Raw genomic sequence first — 16019 nt, forward strand, 5'->3', positions numbered from 1 at the left:
GAACCGACAACATCTTCCGGAGGACCTCCATCAAAGAAAAGGGCACCGGCAAAGAATCATGGCATCACCTTCAAGGATAACAACCAAAAAGAAAGGTATAAAGTCCTTATCACTAAACCTTTGCATCCTTGTAGGTACCCTCATTTTCATACTATGAATACCTTAGGGATTAGGGACAATGCTTTTGAATTGCTGAATAGATTAGGATGGGGTGAGATGCTTAGTCCTATGAGGGGGTATGAAAATTTTACTTATGAATTTTTATGTTCTATCCAATTCAAGAAAGATAAGTTGAATTTAGATGACCCCGATCATAGAGTCTCCTTCCGGCTTTTGAATATTGATTACGAGATGTCCCTTGAAAACTTTTGCACTAAAATGGGCTTCGCAAATGCGGGGTTCATCCATGACTCTTGGAATCAAGCTTTAAAGCCGGAAGACTATAACCCTGCTAGCTTTTGGACATGCATAACTGGTCTAGATCAATATGTTTCACGTTCAAACAAGGCTAGTAACATCCACAACCCAGTTCTTAGGTACCTTCAAAGGGTAATGGCTTGTACCATTTGGGGTAGGAAGGAAGTAGGAACATGTAGGACGGATGAAATCTTTATGCTTTGGGCTATGCTTCATAATTACCCCGTGAATACTTGTTTTTACATGCTTGACTACCTTTCCTCAATAGGAACTAAGCCTAATCTTGTAGCCGACATAGTAGTGGGGGGTGTTATCACATTCATTGCTAGTAAGTTTGGAGTGAGCGAGGAGGAAGGGATACATGAAATTCAGGGCAACAATAGGCTTAACATAGAGACTCTAATCTCTATGAAATTCATTACACATCATCCACCCATGCAATATGCCCTTAAACTCAATGTGCCTATTCTGTTTTTGCTTCCTAACCCATCTCGGACTAACACCGAGGTGGAGGAAAATTGGTTGTATGTTGATAATGAACAGGTACATGAGCAACATGATGAAGGAGAAGGTGCTAACTTGCACCATGAGGAGGAGCACCATGACCATAATGCTGGAGAACTCAATAATGATGAAAGATGGGCATGGGTGCGAACCGAGGTCGAAAGGATAAGCACCGAGCAACAAAGGCAAGGTGTCGAACTTTTGGGGCTGAGAAATGATGTCCAAAGGGGCAACCGCTTGTCGGAAGAAAACAATGCAATGCTCCGAAGGATGATGCACCAATTCAATCTCCAAGGTCCTCCTTATGGACCTCAATGAGAACATGTGAGCTTTTCTCTTCCTCTCTTCCCTTCTTCTTCTTCTTCTTCTCTCCCTAATTCTTCTTCTTCACTCCTTCTTCTTCTTCTACTTCTTCTTCCTTTCTTTTAACTTCTTTTTCTTTTGAATCATTGAGGACAATGCTTCCCCTAAGTGTGGGGGGGGGCCTAATAAAGTGTCTAGAGTCGTAGTGTCCAAACTCCCTTGAACTTTATTCTTTTGTTTTGTTTTTATAGTGAAAGGCATGACTAGTAGCTTGTGTTTAATGTTAAAAATGGCATGAAAATTTTTGTTTTCTCTCTTCTTTAGGTTGCTTCTTGTACATGAAAGTAGTTTCTTGTGTTTCTTATGTTCTTGCTATACCCATGTCTTGTTTTATTGTGAAAATCTCCAATGAGAAAAGCACCCGGTTGCAATCCTTGAGCAAATGTATGAATAGGTATTTTAAGGAACACGTTCTATCTTTAGTGTTAACTTAGACCCTTTAAAGTCTTAAGAGTAAAAGTAGTATAAGTTTGTGTGGGAAATTAACCAATGTTCTTAATTGTTATATTCTTAAATTGTTAAAGTTAAAAGGGGCGGGAGAATGGCACCAACATGTGGGGGAAAGGACAATCCCTAACTTCCTAATTGTGGTGGTGACTCCCTAATTTGAACTTAAAGTGAAACAAATTCATCAATGCTAGGGGGAAAGGACAATTACATCCAAAAAGACTTCCTACGCGGAGATGAAACAAATAATAATTTTGCAGCACTGCTTAGGGTGATTTTGAATCTAGGGGGAAAGGACAATTACATCCGAGAAGACTTCCTACGAGGATAGATAGCCCCTAAGCATCTGCAGCCCCTTGTGCTTAATTGATAATCTAATCTAATTTTAACTTAAATTCCCATCACTCTTATATGAAATGAAGAAAGGACTTTTCTCGGTTACTTTAGCACTAATGATAGAACCTATTCCTCATAATATCTGTCTTATACAGGAGCAAGAAAAGGGTTGGACTGCACACACACACTCACTTGAGACTTGATGTTGGGTAGAATAGGTTCATGAGAAGTATTTCAAATTATAATTAGTGTACTTGAAGCAAAGCCTTTCTTTTGAGACATGTGTTCTTAATATTGCCATGAATAAATCTTTTGTTGCCTGCTATGTCTATTGCCTTTTGCTTGAGGACAAGCAAAGATTCAAGTGTGGGGGAGTTTGATGAGTCATAGATTAGTATATTTTAATGCTTTATTTAGTTTAGTTTTAAATAAGATTTGATTTGATTTTATTGCATTTTATTTTCTTTTAAAATATTTTACTTTAAATTGCTTTTTATTTTATTTTAGGAACGAATATATGGTGGAAGGTGTCTTGGAGCAAAAGAAAGAGGACTGGAGCAAATACAGTACGAAAATACGAAGATATGGAACAAAAATATGTTCCCACCATGTCAGAAGCTTGGCACGGCCAGTGCCAACATGTGGCACGGCCGTGCCACCTCCAGAAGTCTCTTTTGCTGCTTTTTCTTCGGGCCCAAGTTACCCTGTTGCAGCTTTACTGTTTTACCCTTTTAGTTGCTTAGTTTCTAAGTCGATTGTAAAGCTATAAATAGAGTAGCTCTCCACCATAAACATTCACCTTTTACTTTGTTTATTTCAAGTATTATTTCAATAAAAAGTATTTATTTCCTTTTTACTTTCTTTGCAATTTATTTTACTGTTTATCTCTCTTCTTCCCCCATGTCTACGATGAACATGAGTGAGTAGACTTCTTCGTCTTGGGATTGTTGGGGAGTCTAATGACTCAATCCTAAACAAAACGAGCCTAAACCCTAATTTCTATGTAACCCTAATTTCTAATCTAGATTCACCGTCTTAACGTGGATTAACAATTATCAAACTGTGGAAGCGAAAGCGGAGGGTTTGATAATCGTTAATCCATCATCCCAAACATCAATTCATAAAGCGAGAGTGGAGTCTTGATGTTGGAACAAGTGAATCTAGACAATAATTGCAAAACAATGAAATAGTCTTTGCAATTATTGAGACAAAGAGTAGTTTCAATCCTCTATGCATCTTCTAGTAATCATGTCAGCGAAATAGGCTTGGTTGCTAGAAGTAAACTCTCACCGGACTTTCATCGGAAAGGTGAGGGGCTAAGGGAAACCGGTCTTTAGAAATTAGTGTGTAAACCATGAAATTAGATGTTTAGGTCTTGTCTAGTGAAGGATTTGTCATTATGATGAACCAATGATCTCGAGGCCCTTTATCATTATTGTTATTTACTTTCAGCAATTAAACCCCCCTTCTTATAAACTTTTCTCTCTTCTAATCAGTATCTAAAAGTTAATTGAATTCACAACTCCCTAGCGGAACGATACTCTTCTTACTACTATTACTTCGATAGGCCGTGCACTTGCGGTTTGGCTCTATCAATCCAATTGACAATTTTTAATACCTTGTTATCATCAAAACTCTCAAAGGTTTATTGTTAAACACATTTTGTTCCAACAATGTCATCCACTAATAATAATAATGTTGAATACAAATGAGTTTACAAGAGTACCTTGAAATTAAACTAATTATTCAACCTCTATGTAAAAACTCTCCCAAACTTCAAATAACCTTTGAATTTGGTGCTCCTTTAATCTTTGAATCCTTGATTACCCGTGCACCCCTTCGAACTCTTCACTCAAGTCTTCGATGCTACGTCCGGTAAACGAATCCCCTTCGATTGCAGGAACAATTAGAAAGAACCCCCCAGCCCTTAGGAGGTGGAATGAGATTATTCTCTTCACTTTGGAACTTTGATTAAGCCCATCCAATTTCCTTGAGATAATCAACTTACAATCCCTATAAGCACCCTAGAAAATCAATGTGACTCAATGTACAAAGTGATTCTAAGAAAAAGTGTTTAATCTTGAAGAATTTATGAACAATGAGTTTTTGAGACCTATAGAGAATAAATGCAAATGATTCAATAAGATGGGAGTTATGAGAAAGTGGGTATATATATTAAATGAGTTTATGTGCTAATTTTCGTGCAAAAATAACCATTTGAATCGATTTACTAAAATTATGAATCGATTCAGACAGCAGATATAAAAGCCAAACAACAATGAAGATTATGTGTTTCAAGCAAATAATGAATTGATTCAAAATCCCTAGGATGAAGGTTGATACGATTCAAACTAGGATTAGTCGATTCAATGCAAGTCAAAGAGTTTCATGATACGATTCAAATTCAAATGACACGGTTCATGAGTGAATCGATTCAAGATATTTTGAGTCTATCCACACAAAGTCAGAGAGTTTGTGTGATACGATTCAGATTACTGTGAATTGATTCATCTGTGCAGAAACAAGATTTTGACAAATTTTGACACGTGGGAAAAATGAACGTTATGCCACATATCACTAAGATGCTTTAACAAGTTCAAATTCTAATCTAAAAAGAGAGAGAGAGAGAGACAATATGCTAGGAAAATAAACATGCAATAAAAACATCATCAAAATGACGGTTATCAAAACTAGCTACAATCTTCCCTTTTTTGATGATGTCAAAATACCATGTTGATGATTATTTGATCCCCCTGTAACTTGGCATACAAGACATACATATTGTTTCTATGTTCATGGCCAGGCACATACACAAACAAATACGTTGATGAACAAGAAAAACATGTCATAACAAAATAAGCACGAAACGCATAAAGAGTTCAACATATGAAACAAACAAACAACATGAAAATGCATGAGAGAATAGGTCTAAAAGTGAAGCCATTATTACAAACAAAGACATGAAAGCAACCATAAAAGTGCATGATAAGAAAACAAGACGTCACTAAGCATCTAGTTCATTTTGGTTTGAGGCTCCAACATCATTATCTTGGTTTGGGCAAGGAGAGGAAAAAAGGTACCAGTTGAACATCCAAGGTCTTCCCATTTCTAAACTGACTCCCTATCTCTTGAATTTAAGCTTCCTGAGTGTCAAACCTTCTATTAACCTCTTGGAATTGCAAGTCCTGAGCATCAAAATTTTGAGTCATAAACCTTTTTAAGTCCTTCATCCCGTTCAAAACTTCACTAAGATCCACCATTGGGTGATTTTGGTTAGAATCTTGAACATCCTCGTCATTATCAGGATCACAGTCAAAATCCTCAACATCACTTGTTTCTTCTTCAACATCCTCCATCTCAGCATCATTCTCAAGATCTTGATATTCCTTCTCCATGTTTTTTTTCATTTGCTTAACCAATGTCGGATGCATCCCTTCAGGCACAGTGAAAAAGTCATGGTACCACGTCCCAAGAGAGAGTTTATCATCATAGAACCAATGTCCATTAGAGTCCTTAACAAAGTGCATCTTTTGTACAGCCTTTTCATCAAGTCCACTAGATTCACTAGGTGTAGTAAGTTGAGTATCAACGTTAAGGACCCGATCAGCTCTAAGAAGATAGCTAATGAAGGAAGGTGATGAGTCATAGATTAGTCTAATTTAATGCTTTATTTAATTTAGTTTTATTAAAGATTTATTTTTATTTTATTGCATTTTATTTCCTTTTAGAATATTTTACTTTAAATTGCTTTTTATTATATTTTAGGAACGAATATATGGTGGAAGGTGTCTTGGAGCAAAAGAAAAAGGACTGGAGCAAATACAGTGCAAGAATACGAATATACGGGACAAAAATATGTTCCCACATAGTCAGAATCTTGGCACGGCCTGTGCCAACATGTGGCACGGCCGTGCCCGTCCCCAGAGTCCACTTTTGCTGCTTTTCTTCAAGCCCAAGTTACCCTGTTGCAGCTTTACCGTTTTATCCTTTTAGTTGCTTAGTTTCTAAGTCGATTGTAAAGCTATAAATAGAGTAGCTCTCCACCATAAACATTCACCTTTTACTTTGCTTAGAATATTTCTATTTTCAATAAAAGTCTTTATTTCTTTACTTTCTTTCTCGCAATTTTACTTTACTGTTATTTTCTCTCTTCTTCCCCCATGTCTACGATGAACATGAGTGAGTAGACTTCTTCGTCTTAGGATTGTTGGGGAGTCTAAATGACATAATCCTAAACAAACCAAGCTTAAACCCTAATTTCTATGTAACCCTAATTTCTAATCTAGATTCACCATTTTAACGTGGATTAACAATTATCAAACTGTGGAAGCGAAAGCGGAGGGTTTGATAATCCTTAATCCATCATCCCAAACATCAATTCATAAAGCGAGAGAGTAGTTTTGATGTTGGAACAAGTGAATCTAGACAATAATTGCAAAACAGTGAAATAGTCTTTGCAATTATTGAGACAAAGAGTAGTTTCAATCCTCTATGCATCTTCTAGTAATCAAGTCAGCGAAATAGGCTTGGTTACTAGAAGTAAACTCTCACCGGATTTTCAACGGAAAGGTGAAGGGGCTAAGGGAAACCGGTCTTTAGAAATTAGTGTGTAAACCATGAAATTAGATGTTTAAGTCTTGTCTAGTGAAGGGTTTGTTATTATGACAAACCAATAATCCTAAGGCTCTTTATTAATATTGTTATTTACCTTCAGAAATCAAACTCCTCTTTACTAAACTTTCTCTCCACTAATCATTCTTTAAAAAGTTAATTAAGTTGAACAACTCCCTAGCGGAACGATACTCTTACTTACTATTATTACTTCGATAGGCCGTGCACTTGCGGTTTAGCCCTATCAAGTTTTTGGCGCCGTTGCCGGGGAGTTAACTAATTTGATTAACTTTTTCTTTTTGATTAGAATTCTCTCTTCTTTCTCTTTTCTTTTTCGTTTTTATTTTTAACTTTTTATTTTTCTGTTATTGTTAACTTCTTGGGTTCTCAATTTTTTTATGCGAAAAACCAGAAATTGAGTTGTAATAATCAACGAGATCGAAAGGTATTTGCATAAACGAAAGAGAGGCGTACTAAATAACACCGCCATGGCCAATCGCACTCTCAAAGAGTATGAAATGCCGTCTACGGCTGAGCCATAAGTTGTTATTGTGTACCCAACGGTTGAGGATGACAACTTCGAAATTAAGCCTGCCCTACTTAACTTGGTGCAGCAAAACCAATTCTCGGGATCCCCCACTGAGGATCCCAATCTCCACATCTCTGTTTTCCTACGAATTAGTGGAACCATGAAGGAGAACCAAGAGGCCGTAAGACTTCATCTCTTTCCCTTTTCCTTAAGGGATAGAGCTAGCGCTTGGTTCCATTCCCTCGAAGTCGGTTCCATTACTTCATGGGATCAGATGAGGCAAGCATTCCTTGCCCGATTCTTTCCACCATCTAAAACCGCTAAACTTAGAGACCAAATCACGCGGTTCGACCAAAAAGATAGGGAATCTCTCTACGATGCGTGGGAGCGTTTCAAAGAAATGCTAAGACTTTGTCCCCACCATGGCCTAGAGAAGTGGCTTATAGTCCACACTTTTTATAATGGCTTGTCTTATACCACTAAGATGTCTGTTGATGCAGCTGCAGGTGGAGCACTTATGAACAAGAACTACACGGAGGCGTATGCCCTGATTGAAGACATGGCTCAAAATCATTACAAATGGACCGACGAGAGAGCCATCACTAGTTCTTCATCCTCCAAAAAGGAGGCAGGTATGTACGAAGTCTCTAACTATGACCACCTTGCTTCTAAAATTGATACACTAACTGAAAAACTTGAAAAACTCAATGTTAGTGCTATCAATTCTGCTTCTACTCCTTCCTGTGAAATTTGTGGTATAACTGGTCATGCTGGTGTTGATTGCCAACTAGGTAGTGCTATTAACGGTGTTGAGCAAATGAATTATGCTCAATACAACCAAGGGATGAGACAAAATCAAAATTTTTATAAAAACCAAAATCCCTATGGACAAGTAGCACCACCCGGTTATGCAAACAACCAAAGATTCACTCAGAAATCCAATTTGGAAATTTTGTTGGAAAATTCTATTGCCAACCAAACCAAACAACTTCAAGAACTTAAAAACCAAACCGGATTTCTGAATGATTCTCTTTCCAAGCTCAATACCAAGGTTGATTCTATTGCTACTCACTCTAAAATGCTTGAAACTCAAATCGCTCAAATAGCCCAACAAGTGCCTACCTCTTCCCAAACACCGGGAGTCTTTCCTGGTCAAACCGAAGCCAATCCCAAAGCCCAAGTTAATGTCATATCTTTTGGGGGTAGTAAGTTAGACGAAACTTTTGCTAAGGTTAAAAACATTGGGAAAGAAAATGTCAAGCCTTTAGGTGATAAAATTGTGATAGAAGAAGCAAAACCGCTTGAAGAAAACAAAACTCCACCCCCTTAAATCTTGATAAGCTTAAACTAGAGGGTAAGTTTGAAAAAATTGTCAACATACTTAGGAAGATTTGCATTAAACTCCCCTTTGCTGAAGCTTTGTCTAGGATGCCTCTATATGCCAAGTTTTTAAAGGAAATTTTTTCAAAGAAAAGGCCTATAGAGCATAGTGAGACAATAGCCTTAGCCAAGGAAACTAGTGCAATCATTCAAGAAGCACCCCCTAAGCTTAGAGATCCAGGTAGCTTTGCCATACCATGTGAAATTGGGAATGAAACCATAAACAAAGCCTTATGTGACTTAGGAGCTAGTGTTAGTTTGCTGCCTTTGTCTCTTTTTAAAAGGATAGGGATAGGAGAGTTGAAACCTACCGAAATGGAATTAAAGCTAGCTGATCGTTCTACCATGAAACTTGTAGGATTTGTTGAGGACATACCGGTTAAGATAGAAGGGTTATATATCCCAACTGATTTTGTAGTCGTTGACATTGCGGAGGACGAAGACGTCCCCATAATCCTAGGTAGACCTTTCCTAGCCACTGCGGGAGCTCTCATAGATGTCAAAAACGGTAGGATAGTCTTTCAAGTGAGTGATAAGATGGTAGGATTTGAGTTGGAAAATGTTATGAAGGGTCCCGCTCTCTACTCTTGTTGCATGCTTAATGATCATGTTGTGAAAGAACGTTTTATAGCGTCATCTACACAATATGATATATTTGATCCATTCTAAGGACTCTTTCTAACCGTCAAGCTAATGACATTAAAAGAGCGCTTCGTGGGGGCAACCCATGCATTTAATCGCTTTTGTTTTGTTTTTCTTTGTTTTAAGTTGTTTTGTAGGTAATTGTCCAAGTGTGATTCGAAAAAATCAAGAAATTGAAAAATTCTGAAGCCCTCAGGACCAGAAAGGTGGCACGGCCCGTGCTAGGTATGGCACGGCCGTGCCAAGTTTTTAAAGAAAAAAATGGGCATAAAGTCAGGAAGATGGCACGGCCCGTGCCAATAGGTGGCACGGCCGTGCCCGATTTCTACACCTTATAACCTCCAAATTTTTTTCTTTCTTCTTCCTCATTCTCAAACCACAAACCTCTCTCTACCTTCAAACTTCTCTCTAAACCTCCATAACCTCCAAACCTTCAAACCCTCATATCTCCCTCAAATCATAACCAAATCACTTAATTCTTTCACCAATCAACCACAAACTTCATCCAAAACAAAAACCACCAATCAAAAACAACTTTCACCCATCCAAACCTATAATTCACCAAAACCCTAATCTTTCAAAACCTAACCCAAACACCACAAAACCTTAACCAATCTCCACATCTAAACCCACAAACCTTCCTTAAACACCAAACCCTAAACCTTCAAACCAATTCCAACAAGAGTCAAATGGTTTCAAGAAGAAGTGGTAAGGAACCAGCAAGATCTCAAGGAGGACCTCCCCCAAAGAAGCAAGCACAAGTCAAGAATCATGGAATCCAGTTCAAAGACAACAAGCAAAGGGACAGGTATAAAATTCTAATCTCTAAACACTTGCATCCTTCTCGTTATCCTGATCCCAATACTTTGGATGTGCTAGAGCTTTTTGATGATGTTTCTAGGTTGATAGGAAAGTTAGGTTGGACTGATTTGCTGAAACCTATGCGGGGTTATGAAAATTTCACTTATGAATTTTTGAGCTCAATAGTTTTCACCAAAGATAAGTTGGATTTTGATAACCCTAACCATAGAGTTGTTTTCCGGTTGATGAATATTGATTATGACATGTCACTTCAGCACTTTTGTAAGGCCTTAGGTTTTGCAAATGAAGGATATATTCATGATCATTGGGATCCTAGCCTAAAACCGGATAACTATGACCCAGCTGCCTTTTGGACACGTATCACGGGCGTTTCCAACTATGTTCCTAGAGCCAACAAAGCTAGCAACATCCACAACCCCGTACTTAGGTACCTCCAACGGGTAATGGCTTGCACTATTTGGGGTAGAACCGAGCTAGGAAATACTAGAACCGATGAGTTGTTCATGTTATGGGCAATGCTCCACAACCACCCCGTCAACACTTGTTTCTATTTGATTGACTACCTAGACTTCTTAGGTAATAAACCACTCGGTAGGGGAGACATAGTGGTGGGTGGCATCATTACATACATAGCTAGGTGTTTTGGAGTAGGTGAAGATGAGGGGATCAAACCAATTGAGGGAAACAATAGACTCAACATAGATACACTCATTGCTATGAACTTCATTAAACAACGTCCACCCCTCCATTACCAACTCAAGCTAAATGTGCCTATCTTGTTTTTACTTCCTAACCCATCTCGGACTACCACCGAGGTGGAAGAAAATTGGTTGTATGTTGATGATGTGCAGGTTCTTGGTGAGCAACATGATAATGAGGGAGAAGGTGCTAACATGCACCAACATGTGGGAGGAAGTGCTCCATTGCACCATGAGGAAGAGCACCATGACCATGAAGCCGATGAACATAATGAAGATCAAAGATGGGCATGGATTCACAATGAAGTTGAAAGGATGAGCACCGAGCAGCAAAGGCAAGGTATTGAAATCATCGGGCTAAGGAACGATGTTCAAAAGAGCAACCGCTTAACTCAAGAAAATAATGAGATGCTCCGCTGGATGATGCAACATCTACAACTCCAAGGTCCTCCCTATGGACCTCAATGAACATTGTGAGCTTTCCTCTCCCTCTCTTCCCTTCTCTCTTCTCTCTCTCTACTACTCTTCTTCTACTCCTTCTTTCTTCTTATTCTTCTTCTTCTTCTTTTTAATTTCTTTTCTTTTTGAATCATTGAGGACAATGCTTCCCCTAAGTGTGTGTGTGTGTGTGTGGGGGGGGGGGGGGGGGGGGGGAGGGGACTAATAAAGTGTCTAGAGTCATAGTGTTCCCAAACTCCCTTGAACTTTATTCTTTTGTTTTGTTTTTATAGTGAAAGGCATGACTAGTAGCTTGTTTTTAATGCAAAAAATGGCATGAAAATTTTTGTTTTGTCTCTTCTTTAAAGGTCGCTTCTTGTACATGAAAGTAGTTTCTTGTGTTTCTTATGTTCTTGCTATACCCATGTCTTGTTTTATTGTGAAATTCTCCAATGAGAAAAGCACCCGGTTGCAATCCTTGAGCAAATGTATGAATAGGTATTTTAAGGAACACGTTCTATCTTTAGTGTTAACTTAGACCCTTTAAAGTCTTCAGAGTAAAAGTAGTATAAGTTTGCGTGGGAAATTAATCAAATGTTCTTAATTGTTATATTCTTAAATTGTTAAAGTTAAAATGGGGCGGGAGAATGGCACCAACATGTGGGGGAAAGGACAATCCCTAACTTCCTAATTATGGTGGTGACTCCCTAATTTGAACTTAAAGTGAAACAAATTCATCAATGCTAGGGGAAAAGGACAATTACATCCAAAAAGACTTCCTACGCGGACATGAAACAAATAATAATTTTGCAGCACTGCTTAGGGTGATTTTGAATCTAGGGGGAAAGGACAATTACATCCGAGAAGACTTCCTACGAGGATAGATAGCCCCTAAGCATCTGCAGCCCCTTGTGCTTAATTGTTAATCTAATCTAATTTTAACTTAAATTCCCATCACTCTTATATGAAATGAAGAAAGGACTTTTCTCGGTTACTTTAGCACTAAGGATAGAACCTATTCCTCATAATATCTGTCTTATACAGGAGCAAGAAAAGGGTTGGACTGCACACACACACTCACTTGAGACTTGATGTTGGGTAGAATGGGTTCATGAGAAGTATTTGAAATTGTAATTAGTGTACTTGAAGCAAAGCCTTTCTTTTGAGACATGTGTTCTTAATATTGCCATGAATAAATCTTTTGTGCTGCTATGTCTATTGCCTTTTGCTTGAGGACAAGCAAAGATTCAAGTGTGGGGGAGTTTGATGAGTCATAGATTAGTCTAATTTAAATTGCTTTTTATTATATTTTAGGAACGAATATATGATGGAAGGTGTCTTGGAGCAAAAGAAAGAGGACTGGAGCAAATACAGTGCAAGAATACGAAGATACAGGACAAAAATATGTTCCCACATAGTCAGAAGCTTGGCACGGCCCGTGCCAACATGTGGCACGGCCGTGCCCGTCCCCAGAGTCCACTTTTGCTGCTTTTCTTCAAGCCCAAGTTACCATGTTGCAGCTTTACCGTTTTATCCTTTTAGTTGCTTAGTTTCTAAGTCGATTGTAAAGCTATAAATAGAGTAGCTCTCCACCATAAACATTCACCTTTTACTTTGCTTAGAATATTTCTATTTTCAATAAAAGTCTTTATTTCTTTACTTTCTTTCTCGCAATTTTACTTTACTGTTATTTTCTCTCTTCTTACCCCATGTCTACGATGAACATGAGTGAGTAGACTTCTTCGTCTTAGGATTGTTGGGGAGTCTAAATGACATAATCCTAAACAAACCAAGCTTAAACCCTAATTTCTATGTAACCCTAATTTCTAATCTAGATTCACCGTTTTAACGTGGATTAACAATTATCAAACTGTGGAAGCGAAAGCGGAGGGTTTGATAATCGTTAATCCATCATCCCAGACATCAATTCATAAAGCGAGAGCGGAGTTTTGATGTTGGAACAAGTGAATCTAGACAATAATTGCAAAACTGTGAAATAGTATTTGCAATTATTGAGACAAAGAGTAGTTTCAATCCTATATGCATCTTCTAGTAATTAAGTCAGCGAAATAGGCTTGGTTACTAGAAGTAAACTCTCACCAGACTTTCATCGGAAAGGTGAAGGGGCTAAGGGAAACCGGTCTTTAGAAATTAGTGTGTAAACCATGAAATTAGATGTTTAAGTCTTGTCTAGTGAAGGGTTTGTTATTATGACAAACCAATAATCCTAAGGCTCTTTATTAATATTGTTATTTACCTTCAGAAATCAAACTCCTCTTTACTAAACTTTCTCTCCTCTAATCATTCTTTAAAAAGTTAATTAAGTTGAACAACTCCCTAGCGGAACGATACTCTTACTTACTACTATTACTTCGATAGGCCGTGCACTTGCGGTTTGGCCCTATCAGAAGGATAAGGGAGCTTTTTCCTACGATCATTCTTGTATGATATCATGCGGATAGAGAGGAAAAGAGGTCATTTAACCTTGATTTTGTTTTTCAGCAACCACTTGACACTTAGATCGTAGTCATCAATTCTGCCATAGTTATGTTTCCTGCACATTATAATCTTGACAACGACCCAATGTAACAACCTATCAGCGCATTTCAATTGAAGATGACTAAAATTTGAAAATCTCAACTCACCTAAGCCAGTTTTAGACACTTTTCACAAAATCAATCTTGTTGTAGTTGGCAAAAGTTTCTTTGGCCTCAAGGTCTACTCCCCCATAATCTAGTCCAACTAGAGCATCCCAATTTTGTAGATTAAGTGATGCCCTTACATTTTTGAAAGCACATTAAAAAATCACACCATCTAGTCTTTATGCATTGTAATAAAAAGCCTTGATTTGTGATTCATCATAATCATCTTTTAACTCAACAAATGTACCCAAATTTTTTAAACCATGCAACTCATGAAACCCAAGACCCATAGATTCAATATCCCATAAAGAGCAATAAAATTGAGGAGAAACACCCTTTTGTGATTGAAATTTTTCGATATACCTATCATAGTCTTCATCACTTAACAAATCTTGAACCAAAATTCCAGCTTCCTTTTGAGAAGGAGGAGGTGGACCACGACCTTTTCCTCTTTTGCTAGCACTCCCCCTTTTTGGACCCATGGATGAAATGATAGGAGAAGTACAAGTGTTGTTGAATAGGCAAGATGTGGTTGGATTTGTAGAAGAAAAAAGAGTATAGGGTTTTGGAGAGGTTTAAGAGAAGGATAAAGGGTTTTGGTTTGGAAGGAGAGAGAAAGTGGGTAGTTTTGAATGAGGGGCCCAGATGCAAAGGTAAATCCAGATTTTCACGCATTTGATTTGATTCACAATTTATTGAATTGATTCATTTGTTACACAGAATCATTTTGAATCGATTCAAAAGGCTAATTATTGAAAAAGTTAATTTTTTAAGTAATGTTTTATTGTGAATAGGATTCAAATGGTCATGCAATTTTAGAAATGCTTTCTAATTTACTAAACAAAGATCAACTAAGGCATCCAAGAACAAGAAAGTAAACAATCACAATTGAAATACAAGCAAGCATGCAAAATAAGGGACAAGATAAAAGATAGCATGCAAAAGGGTGAAAGAAGATCAAGGAACAACAACTCATGAAATAATCGCAATTAATATATGAGAAGAAAAATAAAACAAATAGAAAAGGGTAAGAGGATATTTTCAAGAAGAGATCAAAACACATTTGATTCTCCAAGAAAAACTTGACCTATAAACAAAAATACTTGTTCCCTTGCTAGAGTGCATCAAGATGGAGTGATAATTGAGAAGCCTATTGTGATCAACCAACATGATAAGACAATGGATAGGTTAAAAGTTTAAAGTCCTTGAATACGTCTTCATCACACTTTTATTCATGATGTCCTTGAGAGATAAGGAGCTTATAGTGGAGCATCATTGATGTAATATTTTTCTATCAATCAAAAGTAAGTATTTTTGTGTATATCGTCTCCACAGGGACTAGCGCGATATTCAAGCCATTCAACAATCAATATTGTTCTAAGTGTATGGATTTAAAATGTGTGTTTGTGTAAACTATATAAACTATTTGACATAAAATAAATAGAGAAGAGATAGGACCATTTCGCTTGGGGTCAGAGACACTCAACCAAGCGTAACAACTGCAATCTCACGATCAAATAACGGATTCTAGCTTTTTAAACAATATTATCACAATCATTCAACAACATCATCCGTGTCCAAATGATGTCGTGATTTCTAATGGACTATTCAAAAGTCGATTTCCCAAACTATTAAACAATCACAAAGTCTATCGGATCGTTTAATCGACAATTTCCCAATCTATTAAACAACCCAAAAGCATTAAGATCTTGATTTCAAGTGATTATCAAAGATTAACATCTATGTCTAGAATGAAAACTTAGATATATTGTTATTCTATTCCTAGATTCAAAAGTATTTGTCAATATCATTTCAAATCTCAATAAAGCTTTAAATACAAGAATAACAACAATATTGAATAAATAAGTTATAACCATATATTAAAAGATCAAAAGTTTACATAATGGCTTATTTGAATACCTCAAAACCCACAAGGGTAGATGTAGCTACATATGTTTATGCAAGCTTGGCAAAGGATGAAGGAAAGATGAAGATTCCATGCCTAGATTCATGATGTCTCAACAAATCTTGGGTTGAATCTACTCTTAACTACCTTGCCTTGTGTTTCTCTCTAGAAATGTCATCTCTCCAAAAATGTGATGTTGCTTCTCTCCAAAACGTGAAATCCTCCAAAAAAAAATGTATCCTGTACAAAAAGAACTACCATTTCAAAACGTGTGGCTCCTTCCT

The 16019-nt window shown here is 37.4% G+C and overlaps 1 non-coding gene across 1 annotated transcript; it reads right to left on the reverse strand.

The window, feature by feature from the left end:
• Positions 1-7529: 7529 nt before the first annotated feature.
• On the reverse strand, positions 7530-7636 carry LOC146929897 (small nucleolar RNA R71). Its single transcript, XR_015009114.1, has one exon. It is a non-coding gene; the product is annotated as a small nucleolar RNA R71 (small nucleolar RNA).
• Positions 7637-16019: the final 8383 nt, after the last annotated feature.

The sequence above is a fragment of the Medicago sativa genome, chromosome 4, assembly GCF_051527215.1.
Source record: "Medicago sativa cultivar Bolivia chromosome 4, Bolivia_mono, whole genome shotgun sequence".
NCBI classification, from domain to species: domain Eukaryota; kingdom Viridiplantae; phylum Streptophyta; class Magnoliopsida; order Fabales; family Fabaceae; genus Medicago; species Medicago sativa.